The following is an 11,843-nucleotide window of genomic DNA, read 5'->3' on the forward strand; positions in this document are numbered from 1 at the left end:
ATGCCATTCATGTGCATCCTTTCTTATTTCTAACTTTAAAGGGAATACTTCCAATGTATCACTGTTGAGTATGATACTTGATGTATTTTGTGTTTGTGTGTGTGAAGCTATCTTTTACAAAATTAAGGGAAGTTTCTTTTTATTTCATGGAAAGCATTTCTCAAGAATGGTTGCTAAATGCTGTATTTTGTGTTTGTATGTGTGAAGATATCTTTTACAAAATTAAGGGAAGTTTCTTTCTATTTCATGGAAAGCGTTTCTCAAGAATGGTTGCTAAATGTAATAAAATGCTTTTTCTGCATCTATCATGATAATAGTAAGTTTTCCAAAAGATATTCTAATCAAACAAAACTATTCTTGCATAAACGAACTCTAACTTGATATATCACCCTTACTTATACATGGTAGGACTTAGTTTGCTATTTCATTTAGGAATTATTCTTTAGTCAGAAGGGAGATTCAGCCTATCAATTCTCTCTCTCTCTCTCTCTTTTTTTTTTTTTTGATATTCTCATCTGAATTTGCTATCAAGCTCATACTAATTTTATTAAAGAAGTTGGGGAGTGTTCTTCCTTTTTATACTATCTGTATAAAATAAAATAAAACAAAACAAAACAAAATAAAATATGTATTTATAAATCAAAATTATTTGTTCCTTAAATGATTGGTAGAACTCATAAAACTGGTCATAAAGTTTTGTTTATGGGACTATTTCAATCTAGTGATTTGATTTTGATTTTTTTTTATTGCTACATTGTCATACAGATGTTCTATTTCTTGCCATATAATTTTATAGAGTTCTGTTTTAGATTGGTAACTTGTATTTTTCTAAAGATTAATCTGTCTTACCTATATTTCAGTATTTCAAATTTCACACCATTAAGTTGTTTACAATATTTTAGAAATATCTGCTATATATTTTTTGTTAGTTTATTAATTCCCAATTTTTAAAGTTGTGTCCTTTATCTTCTCTATTAGAAGTTATCAATTATATTAATCAGGCCAGACGCGGTGGCTCACGCCTGTAATCCCAGAACTTTGGGAGGCTGAGGCAGGTGGATCACCTGAGGTCAGGAGTTTGAGACCAGCTTGGTCAACAAGGTGAAACAACGTCTCTACTAAAAATACAAAAAATTAGCTGGGCATGGTGTCACACGCCTGTAGTCCCAGGTACTCAGGAGGCTGAGGCACGAGAATCGCTTCAACCCAGGAGGCAGAGGTTTCAGGGAGCTGAGATCGCACCTCTACATTCCAGGCTGGTTGACAGAGTGAGACCCTGTCTCAGAAAAAAAAAAAAATTATGTTAATCATTCCAATTTTGTCTTTGTTAAAATTCTCCATTTTCTCTTCTATTTTCATTTATGTCTTGTCTTACATTTATCGTATCTTTTCTGTTACTTCTTTGAGTTTATTGTGTTGTTCTTTTTCTAATTTGTTAAATTAGATCCTAATGTCATTAATTCTCAACTTTTCTTCATTATAATAAACATTTAAATTTAAAATAAATTTACCTGTATAAATTATAAGTAGCATTTATATTACTTACATTACTCTTCTAAGTATAATGTTTTCAAATTTCTATTAGAAGTGTTTTTAAATTTCTAAATATTTGAAATTATTTAAATTATATTTTTTTTATTATTTTCTACTTAATTGCATTTTAATTAGAGAATGTGGTACTAGAATTTAATTCCATCCTGGCTTTTGAAATTCCAAAAATTACACATTTGATTTTTTTTTGTTTTAATTATGTTTACTTCTTTCTTTGCTCACCATTCCTCTCACAACACAGAAATTTCTGAGATCACTTTCCTCGCCTAAGTTTCTTTAGTGAGTTTCTTTTGTAATATCATCCCAAAAATATGGTATTGAAAGTAGAGGAAAGAAAGCCCAGCTCACCTACAAATGAGTGACGCTTGCATTGGCAGCTGCCCCAAAGAGCAATAATGGAAAGAAGATACTGGAATGACATCTACAAAATGCTGAGAAGAAATAACTGTCGTATTAATCCATTTTCATACTGCTATGAAGAAATACCTGAAATTGGGTAATTTACCAAAAAAATAAAAGCTTTAATGGGCTCGCAGTTTCACATGGCTGGGGAGGCCTCACAATCATGGTGGAAAGTGAAGGAGGAGCAAAGACATGTCTTACATGGCAGCAGGCAAGAGAGTATGTGCAGGGAACTGCCCTTTATAAATTCATCAGATCTCATGAGACTTATTCACTATCACAAGATAGTGTGATAGTGGAAAAAACTACCTATGGAAAAAACCTGCCTCCATAATTCAGTTACCTCCCATGACATGGGGGGATTATGGGAACCACAACTCAAGATGAGATTTGGGTGGGGACACAGCCAAACCATATCAACTGTCAAATATTGAATTTTGTATTTTGGTGAAATTGTCTTTCAAGGGAAAGGGGGAAAAAAAAGAGAAAATATTTCCAACAAATAAACACTGGAAAAAATTACTACCAACAGAGGCAATATTTGAAAAGATAATGGATGATAATTTTCATGAATTATTGCAAGACATACAATATTTAGATTCAGGAAGCCAAAAGATCATAAACAAGATAAATAAAAATCAATCCACAATTTTCTCATTCTTCCTAATCATTCTAGACCCTTGAATGAAACATACACAAGGTCTTCTCACTCTATCCTTCACATCTCTTAAGATCTCTTTAACTATATTTCATCCCTTTATCTTTTTTGTGCTATATTCTGTTATTCTTCTAGATCTATTTTCTAGGTCCATCTTTCTTTCTTCAGCTAGGTATAATTTACTACTTAATCCATACACTGGGTTTTTAATATTAATTATTATAGCTACATTTCTAAACCTCTATTTGGTTCCTTTCAAAATCTGATTGGCCAGTTTCAATTGTCTTTTTTTCTGTCCTCCTATTTTCATTTCCATTTCCATTCCACCAAAGTGTTGAGAATGGGAAAAATTGGGAGTGTGGCTGTGATTTCCAACAAGAAACTGTGTCTGTTCTGTCCTGGTAAATCTATTCTATTCCACTGGTAAACCTCTTGCATCATGAAGATATTGAAAGGCACTTTCCACAACAAAATGGAAATCTCTCCACTAATGGCATACATTTCTGTGATAGCAAAATGAAATTGTCAAACCTTTCTCTATTATATATGTGCCACCCAGATGTCAATATTTGTTTTGTTTTCTGCACGTAATTTCATTCAATACTCTCTACATCAGTAGTTTCCCTTATTGCTCTTTGTGATATTAAGTGACATCTCCCTTTTACTATTTATAAAGTGAATTTCCTGTATTTCAGCATTTTTGGTTTGTTTGTTTGTAGTAGCTGGCTACTTGGGTTTCTCAACAAAGATGTGATTTACAAATATTTTGCTTCTAAAAATGTAACTTTCTGGAAAAGGCAAAACTATAGACAGTTTGAAAAGATAAGTGGTTGACGGGTTCAGTGAAAAGAAGGGAAGGATAAATAGATGGAGTACAGGGGATTTTTAAGCAGTAGAACTGTGCCGTATGATACTGTGAACCCTGAATATCTGAGACAAGTCTTAGTTAATTTAGAAAGGTTGTTTCGCCAAGGTTGAGGACGTGCACCTTTGACACCAACCTCAGGAGGTCCTGAGGACATGTACCCAAGGTGGTCAGAGCACAGTCTGGTTTTATATATTTTAGGGAGACATGAGACATAAATCAACATATTTAAGATGAACTTGTCTTGGAAAGGCAGGACAACGTGAAGCAAAGGCAGAACAACTCAAAGCCAGGAGGGGACTTCCGGGTCATAGGTAGATAAGAGACAAAAGATTACATTCTTTTGAGTTTCTGATTAGCCTCTCCAAAGGAGACGATCAGATATACATTTATCTCAGTTAGCAGAGGCATGACTTTGAATAGAATGGGAGGCAGGTTGGCTCTAAGCAGTTCCCAGCTTGACTTTTCCCTTTAGCTTAGTGATTTTCGGGCCCCAAGATTTGTTTTCCTTTTACACACTGTAATGTGGATACATGTAATTGGACATTTATCAAAATTCATACAAGGTATACCTCAGAGATATTGTGGGTTTGGTTGGAGCACTAAAATAAGGTGAATATTGTAATAAAGTAAGTCACACAAATATTTTGGTTTTCCAATGCATATAAATACTATATTTGGGCTGGGCATGGTGGCTAACGCTTGTAATCCCAGAACTTTGGGAGGCTGAGGCAGGCAGACCACTTAAGGCCAGGAGTTGGAGACCAGCCTGGCCAATATGGTGAAACTCCATCTCTACTAAAAACTATGAAAAATTAGCTGGGCGTCATGGAGGGTGCCTGTAATCCCAGCTACTTGGGAGGCTGAGGCAGGAGAATCACTTGAACCCGGGAGGTAGAGGTTGCAGTGAGCCAAGATGGTGACATTGCACTCCAGCCTAGGCAACAAGAGTGAGACTCTATCACACACACACAAAAAAGCTATGTTTGGCTGTGTACAGTGGCTCACGCCTGTAATCTCAGCACTTTGGGAGGCTGAGGTGGGCGGATTACTTGAGCTCAGGAGTTTGAGACCACCCTGGGCAACATGGCAAAAATCCATCTCTAAAAAATAACAAAAAAATTACCAGGGTGTGGTGACACACACCTGTGGTCCTACCTATAGGGGGATGCCTGCAGGGGGTGCTGAAGTGGGAGAACTGCTTGAGCCTGGGAGTTTGAGGCTTCAGTGAGTCGTGATCACACCGTTCCAAGCTGGGTGACAGTAAATCAATGAATAAATAAATAAATAAATAAATAAATTTTATGTTTTTCTGGGTGTTGTGGCAAGTCTCTGTACTCCCACTCCTACTTGAGAGGCTGAGGTGGGAGGATCACTTGAGTCTAGGAGTTCGAGGCCAACAAAGTGAGTTGGTCTCTAAAAAAAATTATTTTTACACTATACTATTGTCTATTAAATGTGTAATAGCATTATGTCTAAAAAATGTACATATCTTAATTTAAAAATATTTTATTGCTGGGCACAGTGATACATACCTGTAATCCCAGTTTCTCCAGAAAATTGCTTGAAGTCTAGGAGTTCAAGGATGCAATGTGCTACGATTGCACTTGTGAATAGCCACTGCACCAGCCTGGGCAACATAGCAAGACTTCATCTGTAAAGCAAAAACAATAGCAAATAAATAAATAAATAAAACTCTATTGGTAAAAAATGTCAACAATCCTCTGACCCTTCAGTATGTTATGATCCTTTTACTGATGGAGGGTCTTGCCTTGGTGTTGAGGGCTGCCAACTGATCACACTGGTGGCTGCTGAAGGTTGGGGTTGCTGTAGCAATTGCTTAAAATAAGACAACAATGAAGCTTGCCACAATGACTTCCTTTCATGAAAGATTTATCTGTACCTTGTAATGCTATTCAATAGTTTTTTACCCACAGTAGAACTTCTTTCAAAATTGAAGTCAATTCTCTCAAACCCTGCTGCTGCTTTATCAACTAAGTTTATGTAATATTATAAATCCTTTGTTGTCTTTTCAGTAGTACTCACAGCATCTTCACTGTCTTTACTTATCTATAAGAAGCAACTCTTCATCCATTAAATTTTTATCATGAGATTGCAGCAATTCACTCACATCTTCAGGCTCCTCTTCACATTTTAGTTCTTTTCTATTTTTACCTTATCTGCAGTAACCTCCCCCACTGAAACCTTAAACTCCTGAAAATCATCCAAAGTCCTGTTGATGTTAATATTTTGACATCCTCCCATAAGTCATGAATATCCTTAATGGCATCTAGAATGGTGAATCCTTTCCAGGAGATTTTCAGTTTACTTTACCTAGATTCATCTGAGGAATTACTATCTATGACAACTATAGCCTTACAAAATGTATTTCTTAAATAATAAGACTTAAAAGTCAAAATTACTCCTTGATGCAGGGTTTCAGAATAAATCTTGTGTTAACAGGCATAAAAATATTAATCTCCTTGTATATCTTCACCGGTGCTTTTGGGTGATCACGTGCATTATCAATGAGCAGTAATATTGTGTAAAGAACCTTTTTCTGACTAGTAGGTCTCAACAGTGAGCTAAAATATTCAGTAAATCATGCTGCAAACCAATGTGCTGTCATCTAGGCTTTCTTGTCCCATTTACAGAACACAGGTAGAGTCAATTTAGTATAATTCTTAAGGGCCCTAGGATTTTTGAAATGATAGATGAATGTTGACTCCAACTTAAAGTCACCAGCTGCATTAGTCCCTAACAAGACAGTCAGCTTGTCCTTCGAAGTCTTGAAGCTAGGGATTGACTTATCCTCTCTGGCTATGGAAGTCCTAGATGACATCTTCTTCCAATAGAAAGCTGCTTCATCTACACTGAAAATCTGTTGTTTAGTGTAGCCACCTTCATCAATTATCTTAGTTAAATCTGGATAACTTGCAGAGGCTTCTACATCAACACTTGCTGCTTTGCCTTGCACTTTTACATTATAGAAATGGTTTCTTTCTTTAAACCTCATGAACCAACCTCTGCCAGCCTCCAACTTTTCCTGTGCAGCTTCCTCACCTCTCTCAGCCTTCATAGAATTAAAAAGGAATTTGGGTCTTGCTCTGGATTAGGCTTTGACTTAAGATAGTATTGTGGCTGGTTTGATCTTTTAGCCAGACCATTGAAACTTTCTCTATATATGCCATAAGGCTTATATGAAGCAATAAGACTGTTTCACTTTCTATTCGTGTGTTCACTGGAGTAGTGCTTTCAATTTCCCTCAAGAACTTTTTCTTTGCATTAATAACTTGGCTAACCATTTGGTCCAGGAGGCTTAACATTTGGCCTGTCTTGGCTTCCAACATGCCTTCCTCACTAAACTTAAGCATTTTTAGCTCTTGATTTAAAATGAGAGATATGCGACTCATTCTTTCACTTGAATGCTTAGAAGCCATTTTAGGGTTATCAACTGGGCTAATTTCAATGTTGTGTCTCAGGGAACAGAGAGGTCTGAAGAGAGGGACAGATGTGGGGGAGTGACCAGTCAGTGGAACTGTCAGAACACACAACATTTACTGATTGAACTTGCAGTCTTATATTGATGTGGTTAGTGGCAGCCCCCAAACAATTACAATAATAACATCAAAGATCACTGATCACAGATCAGTGTAACACATGTAATAATAAAGACTCCTTCCACTGTCCAAGATGTCAAAATGAAAGAAGGCCAAGAGGAGGAAGGTGGCTCCGGACCCTGCTGTTGGGAAGAAGCAGGAGGCCGAGAAAGGTGTGAATCCCGTTTGAGAAAAGGCCTAAGAATTTTGGCATTGGACAGGACATCCAGCCTAAAAGGGACCTCACCCCCTTTGTCAAATGGCCAGGCTGTATCAGTTTGCAGTGGCAAAGAGCTATCCTCTATAACCTGCTAAAAATGCCTCCTGTGATTAACCAGTTTACCCAGGCCTTGGAGCACCAAACAACTATACAACTGCTTAAACTGGCCGAGTACAGACCAGAGGCAAAGCAAGAGAAGAAGCAGAGGCTGCTGGCCCAGGCTAAGAAGAAAGCTGCTGGCAAAGGGGACATCCCCACTAAGAGACCACCTTTTAGCAGGAGTTAACACTATCACTACGCTGGTGGAGAACAAGAAGACTCAGCTGGTCGTGACTGCAAATGACTTGGATCCCATGGAGCTGGTTGTCTTCCTGCCTACTCTGTGTCACAAAATGGGGGTCTCTGACTGCATTATCAAGGGGAAGGCAAGACTGGGACACTTAGTCCACAGGAAGACCTGCACCACTGTTGCCTTCACACACGTTAACTCGGAAGACAAAGGAGCTTTGGCTCAGCTGGTGGAAGCTATCAGGACCAATTACAATGAGAAATATAATGAGAGTCACCATCACGGGGAAGGCAATGTGCTGGGTCCCACATCTGTGGTTTACATTGCCATGCTGGAAAAGGCAAAGGCTAAAGAACTTGCCACCAAACTGGATTAAATGTATGCTGCTGAGTTTTCTGTATGTGAAAATAATTAAAAATAATACAAACTCTCACAAAATAATAATGAAAAAGCTTTGAAATATTGGGAGAATTACCAAAACCTGACAGAGACATGAAGTGAGCACAGGCTGTTGGAAAAATGGTGCCAATAGACTTGCTTGACACAGGGTTGCCAGAAACCCTCAATTTGTAAAAAATGCAGTATCTGTGAAGCACAATAAAGTGAAGTACAAAAAATGATGTATGCCTCTACAATACAAAGAATTAACACTAATGTAAACTACAGACTTCAGTTAAAAATAATGTATTAACATCGTTTTATCAGTTGTAACAAACGTACCACTAATGAAAGATATTAATAATAGGAGGAACTAGAACGTTGAGCGGATATATGGGAACTTGGTTCTTTCCACTCAATTTTCTGTAAACCTAAAACTGCTCAAAAAATAAAGTCAATTAGTTTTTTTTTAAAGGCAACTTTGAATTTAATTTGCTCTGAAGTTCTGCTTGCTGCTTTACTTCTAGATAGAAAATACTTCAATTTAATAGTAGAAAGCATCCATGTTGCTTTTTCTGTGAAAATCTAATTTTTTTTTTTAATCAGAGAGGTTATCATTCTTTTTTTGAAAGTGTGATGAATTTTATAACAGATTATGCACTGGTATGTAGATATAAATTGATAGCAGAAACAGTACTACTTACTTTTCCTATATTCATCATCAAAATTCCTATTCTTTTAAAATTTTGACTGCTTGTGTGGTTACCACACTCTCAGATTAATTTGTCCCAGCATGTAAAGACTCCCATGCTAAAAGTAAGTATTTTGGAAAATATCATTTCTACTTTTTCTCTTCTAAGGCCTGTGTGAAACATATTTCTTCTAGAAAATGTTCTCTGATACTATACTTTACTAAATTACTGCCTAATGTTCTGAATTGTGCTCACTCTTCTCTCTGACTTCTCTTTGCAGCCAATAATAGCAGAAGCTCTTAACTTTATGCTAGACACTGTATGTGCTAAGCATTTTATTTACACTAATTTGATTTTGAGGATAATCCTTCCTGGTAGGTAGTGTGATTTCTAGTTTATGAAACTAAAGAAGCCAGGATTATGAATTAGGTCTTATTGAACACAAAAGGCTTCTGCTTTCAAGGACTTTGCTATATGTGTTTTGTTTGCACTGAACCCTCACAGCATCTCTACTATTTTGTAAGTGTTAAGCTCTTGCCTGTGTGCATGTTGTATAACCACAAGGAAATGGTAAACTCGGAAGGGAAAGCACCATAAGTCCTATTTCTTTATCATCTGCTACTCCCAGTGCCTGCTGAATTCTTAGTCTAGTACTTTGTCCTGAAAATGCTGATGACCAACTCCAAAACTGATTTTTTCATTTTTTTAAATTACGGGCTCATCAAATTCAGAAAGACTGACTGGGCGCAGTGGCTTATGCCTGTAATCCCAGTACTTTGGGAGGCCAAGGCAGGCGGATCACTTGAGGTCAGGAGTTCAAGACCAGCCTGGCCAACATGGTGAAACCCCATTTCTACTAAAAATGCAACAAAACATAACAAAACAAAACAAATTAGCCAGGCATGGCAGCGCGTGCCGGTAGTCCTAGCTACTCTGGAGGCTAAGGCAGGAGAATCACTTGAACTAGGGAGGCAGAGGCTGCAGTGAGCCAAGATCGCACCACTGCACTCCAGCCTCCGTAACAGAGCAAGACTTTGTCTCAAAAAAAAAAAAAAAAAAAAAAAGAAATTCAGAAGACTACTGCTTTCCACTGAAATATTTTTATTCAGTAAATTCAAAAACTCAAGCACCAGTGCTTTCTTAAAATACAAAAATTCAGTAAGATAAGAGAATGTCTTAAAGTGTTTTTGATTTGCAAAGTTTTTCTAATATCTATAATCTCTTTTAATTTTCACAATGCAACCATATAGAATTTTCATTTTAAAATGAAAATTATTATGCAAATATCCAAGTAACAAACCTGTACTTGTACTTGCTAAATCTATAAAAATAAAAATAAATACAATAAAAATTCTGAAACTCAGAGAAGTGAAGTGACTTGTTTGCACTTGGTAGTAATTAGGTGAATTCATACTCCAGCCTAAGTCCTCTGATTCCAGAGAGCAGATTACTCAATTATTCACAGTTTGTATGTCTGAGTGTGTATTTATTTAAAAGTTTTTATTACAGCCAAATTATCATCCAGAAAGGTTGCTACCAGTTGATAGACAATGTAATGAAATGGTTAGAACATTGACTCTAGAGCCACTTATTAGCTGTGAGACCTCAGTATAAGTTACTAAACCATATTGTGCCTCAGTTCAACTGTAAAATGTGGATGACAATATAGCACCTAATCATAGGGTTACTGTGAGGATTAAATGAATTAATATATGGAAAACACTGAGAAGAGCGTTTGGCACAGAAGTGCCAAACATTGCCAACATTTGTGATTCTATCAGAAAGCCATTATTAGTAACAATCTAAAGGGTCAAAAATGCCACTGACTTTTTGCCTTATTTTGCATTTTCCTAATTACTACTAAGGTGAGCACCATTTTGTGTTGTTGTTGTTTGGTATGATCTCTTTTGTGAATGGTCAGCCCATATCTTTTGCTCATTCTGTAAACTTTTTTTGGTCTCTTCATTTTGATTTGTAGGAGCTTTATCTATTCTTGGGCTGGGTGCAGCAGTTCACATCTGTAATCCCAGTACTCTGGGAAGCCAAGGTGAGAGGATCACTTGAGCCCAGGAATTTGAGACAAGCCTGAGCAATATAGGAAGACTCCTTCTCTACAGAGGCTGGATGTGGTGTTGCACACCTGTGGTCCTAGCTACTCAGGAGGCTGAGGTTGGAGGATACCTTGAGCTGGTAAGGTGGAGACTGCAGTGAACCATGATTGCACCACTGCACTCCAGATTGGACTATAGAGTGAGAGTTTGTCTCAAAAACAAAACAAAACATATTTTGGATATGAACCCTTTGTAATACATATATAGCAATCTTTTGCTTTGTCACTTATTTTTAACTTTGTTCAAGTTGTCTTTTTTTGTAGCAGTTTAAAACTTTTATGAACTCAACTTGTCAAGCTTTTCTTTTAAAAACTTTTGATTTGTAACATATATTTTATATTTACTTCTAATACTTACATAGTTTTGGTTTTTATATGTGGGTATTTTATACCCTAAAAATTAATTTTTGTGTATGGAGGGAGGGATCTCCCTCTTTCCCTCCCAAATGAGTAGGCATCATCACATGAGTAATTTGGAGTTTGATAATCTGTTCAAGCTTTATCACTTGTAATACTCACCCCTCAAATCTTCTCTCTGGTTTCCCCTCTTACCTCTTTCTAAAAGATAGGGATATTTTAATATCCTGATGATATTTTCTATCATCAGAGACTGAGAGTGACAGAGAGAGAGAGAGCTGGTCTGCCTTCCTTTTTTTTTTTTTTATAAGGGCACTAATCTCATTATGAGGGCCACATACACATGATCTCATTATGAGGGCCACATCCACATGACTTCATCTAATGCTAATTATCTCCCAAGGGCCCCATCTTGAAATATTATCATATTGGAGGTTAGGGCATTAACATATGAATTTGGGGGTGGGGGACACAAATATTCAGTCCCTAAATTCCATCCTTTGTCCCCCAAAATATATGTCTGTCTTCCACAAAATACATTTATTCCATCCCAATAGCATCAAAAGACTTAACTAATTCCAGCATCAACTCTAAAGTCTAAAGTTCAAAGTCTCATCTAAATATCATCTAAATAAAATATGGATGAAACTGGAGGTATGATATATACTGAGGCATAATTCATCTCCAGCTGTGAACCTGTAAAATAAAAAAAGTTATATGCT

At 36.7% G+C, this 11,843-nt stretch overlaps 1 pseudogene; it reads left to right on the forward strand.

The window, feature by feature from the left end:
• The first annotated feature begins 7,392 nt into the window (after positions 1 to 7,392).
• On the forward strand, positions 7,393 to 7,960 carry LOC104680680 (annotated as a pseudogene).
• The last annotated feature ends 3,883 nt before the right edge of the window (positions 7,961 to 11,843 follow it).

This window comes from Rhinopithecus roxellana, chromosome 10 (genome assembly GCF_007565055.1).
Source record: "Rhinopithecus roxellana isolate Shanxi Qingling chromosome 10, ASM756505v1, whole genome shotgun sequence".
NCBI lineage: Eukaryota > Metazoa > Chordata > Mammalia > Primates > Cercopithecidae > Rhinopithecus > Rhinopithecus roxellana.